Source organism: Empidonax traillii, unplaced genomic scaffold, assembly GCF_003031625.1.
Source record: "Empidonax traillii isolate 1590-97213 ecotype Southwest subspecies unplaced genomic scaffold, ASM303162v1 scaffold5580:size7793, whole genome shotgun sequence".
NCBI classification, from domain to species: domain Eukaryota; kingdom Metazoa; phylum Chordata; class Aves; order Passeriformes; family Tyrannidae; genus Empidonax; species Empidonax traillii.
This window is the reverse complement of record NW_020960773.1, coordinates 4,361-7,793: the sequence shown is the minus strand read 5'-3', so window position 1 is coordinate 7,793 and position 3,433 is coordinate 4,361. Positions and strand designations below refer to the sequence as shown.

The window sequence follows — 3,433 nt, the reverse complement described above, 5'->3', positions numbered from 1 at the left end:
CCTCAATTTTAGCAGTGAATCTGCAGCTAATCTTGCTGCTTGTGTGCCAGGGATATCTGCTGCTTCTCGGAGTGGCAGTGGTAAGTGAGTACACAGTTTCAAGTACTGTGATACTTGAATCAAGTTACATTACACATTACTGGTGTACTGAGCCCTTTTTCTGGTATAACTTGCTTTTCTGCTTTAATCAAATTTGTAGCTTGCCTTGAGTAGCTGGGAGTTCTTGGAGTTTTCCAGAGGGGTGTGCCCTAGATCCCTAGGTGTGTGGCTGTCCACATCCTGCTGGTATCAGTTGCATGACCCTGATTTCAGCTGGACCCTGGCGTGATCTCACAAAGCAGCGACATTTCTAGGTCCTGTTTCTGAACAGCAGTGAGAACTAGATGCATGACCAGCTAACATGAGTCTATTTTCAGAGGCCTTGCCTTATTTATTCTCCACAGAAACTCTTTGGCAGAGATGCAGAATCGCCACGGAGCCAGAGTGCCGGATCGGGAACACTCGCCTCGCCTTGTCCAAAGAGGTACTGTGAGCACCTTCTCCAGTTCATGGGGCCAAGCCCTGCTGTGTTCAGGTTAAACCAGCTTGGCTTGGCTGCAGGCAGCTTCCCTGTGGCTATCCTGGAAACTGGGTAGCTGGAGAGAGCAAAATCAGGTGGTATAACAGGTAATCATTTATCTTCTCTGCTTGCAGGAACTGGTAGTCAAGACTGGCCAGAGCAGCGGAATATCTCAATATATTCATGTCCCAAATGTGAAGAAATTTTACCTGATTTGGATACACTGCAGATTCACGTTATGGACTGCATTAATTGAGTGATGCCCTCCATTTCTTCGTCTTCTGGAATTTCACCTGCCAAACACTTTGGGGTTTTTTTTCCTTCTTGCTCAAATAATGTTAAATTCTATATCCTATGAAGGAAGTTTTCAGGGTTTTCTCATTAATTCAGTGGGAAAACAGTAAAACTCTTCCCCTGCCCTGTAGTCACTAATCTTGTTGTAATCTGCTTTAGGGAAAGAATTTTCATAGGTTAACAACATGGATGTGCTACAGAACCCACAGTGTGCCTGCTGCTGTGAAACCTTTCAGGAACATTCCCCTGAAGTGCTCTGCCCTGTGGCTGCCCTGCAGAATGGGGCTGACTCACTGAATTCAGAAGAGAGGTGGGATATTTGCTGATCAACTCTTAAGAACAGTGAGCCTGTTCATCTCTCATATATTATATACCAGGAAAGTAATACATGAAAAAGCTGTTTGAGAAGCTTTCAGCAAAATGGAGTAGAGCTGTATTCATCGAGCATTTGAAGTGAACCCTGCTCTTTCTCCAGATGGCAGTTTTATTGCTGCCCTTGTGACCATACTAATCTGATGTTAAATTTTTGATGGCTTATGTAACTTGTTGCTTTAGCCAGATGTGGGTAAGGTTTAAAACAGATCATTTAGGTCTGAAACATGTAGCTCCCGATGTACTCAAGTCACTTGGTTTTATAGAACTCTTAATTTTTAAGGTGTTGTCTTGACTTTTGTTTATTATAATAAAATAATTTGAACCTGTACAGTATTGTGGTAGAAAGCGCTGAGATGGATGTATCCTAATTTAAAAAATTATAATGGATTTTCACATCCTGAAATAAATCTATAACAGTTATAAAATTATCTATGTTTGTGGATACTTTGGAGGCTGAAACAGGACTGCAAATGCAGGATTGCAAAAAATTTTCATCTTTTTCCTTCACTGTTCAAAACTGAATTTCAGGAAGCAAATATGCCTGGACTCATTACAACCCAGTAGTTAAATCTGTGCCATCTTGTTCTGTGATAGGTCTGTTGGGGTCACCGAGAGGCAACAGTCCACTTCCTTCTGAGTGCCAAAATCATGAGCTGGGTGTTCAGAAGGAGCAGGGTAGGATGGACACACAACCTGAACATGAAACCTCAACATTTTAATGTCATTTTATTACTTAACAGGAGTTTTAGTCTGAAAATCTGGTGTTTCTGTTTTCCACGTGCACCAGAAATTGCCACTGCTGTGCTGCAAAGGGACCTCTGGAGGTCACCTAGTCAGACCTCCCTGCTCAAGCAGAGTCAACCTAGAGCAGGGTGCTCAGGATTGTGTCCAGGTGGCTTTTGAATATCTCCAGGGAAGGAGATTCCACAATCTCTGGGTAAGCACTTCCAGTGTTCAGAATTTGTGTGTGACAAATTCTCCTGTCAACCCACTTCCATAAATGTCAACCCACTTCTTCAAATGGTGCTGTGGATGAAGATCTGAATCACAGAGGAGAAAACAAGCTGAACAAATCTATAGTGGAATTAGAAATAAAAAGTTTGGTGAGTTAATATTTTAGTCATTATTTTGCTTCAAACCTGAAATAGAAACTACTCTAGAGCTGATTAATTCAAAACAAAGGCCTCAATAGTGTAAAATTTATGTTTTGCTCTCAACAGGTGAATATTATTAAAATATACACAACAAAAATACCTGTTTCTTGAGCCCAAGAAAACCTTCTTTCAGCGTATTTTTCATGTCATGCTGTCAGTGAATTCTCAGCTACCAATACCTGGAGAAACAATCCCTTTTTTACCATTGTAATTAAAGTGATTTTTTTTTTTTATTTTACTCGTTGTCACTGTTGTTCTAATTATCTCTTGTAGACTCTGGATTCTTATTTTCTCTTACAGCTCATATATAGCTTCATCCATAATTTCCGGTAAAGCAAGAGCTGACTAAAATCTTTTGTGAAGAGATATTCATCAGCCTCCTTGCAATCTTCTTCATCAATTACAAGCACTCCCAGCAGATGCAATATTTTATTGGCTTTTAATTGGTTTCTTGTGACAGTAGGATTTATGGGCTTTTTTACCCTGACTCCAATTTTATTATGGGAGCTTTGTGACAGTTACGGATTCTGCAGTGATCAAAACCTGATGGAAATGCTACTGGGCCAAAAGCAAACTAATAGAATGATAATAGAGCTGATTTAATCTGAGGAGCATTCACCTTAATGAAAACACAGAAAATCCACGTGAAAGGCCAAAGGAGGAATTACTTATGCATTCATTGAGTCAAAATTAATAATTTTAAGAGGTTTCAGGAAGAGAGGGGACCTTATCATGGGAATGCTAACAGGAAAACATGGGCATTAGCTGAAGTAGGTCTTCATAGGAAGATAATATAGTGGGTCTAACAGTACAAATCAGAAGGGACATGGAACTCCAAAGAATAAAATCACAATACACTGAGACCTGTTCATACAACAGGGAAGATTATTTTCCTGTTGTCATCATTAACTGCAGTCCAGAGGGCAGATGAGCTGCCGTGACAAGGGACGATGGCCAGCAGATGCTCATTAGCACAGGTTTGAGAGTCCATCCCCTTTGTTTTCCCTTGTATGAAAGGTATCATTTACTTGTGTTTTAAGGTGACTGAACA

The 3,433-nt window shown here is 40.5% G+C and overlaps 1 long non-coding RNA gene across 1 annotated transcript; it reads left to right on the top strand.

Moving 5' to 3' along the window:
* The first annotated feature begins 396 nt into the window (after positions 1-396).
* LOC114073174 lies at positions 397-1,653 on the top strand. Its single transcript, XR_003574292.1, has 2 exons — positions 397-523; positions 694-1,653. It is a non-coding gene; the product is annotated as an uncharacterized LOC114073174 (long non-coding RNA).
* Positions 1,654-3,433: the final 1,780 nt, after the last annotated feature.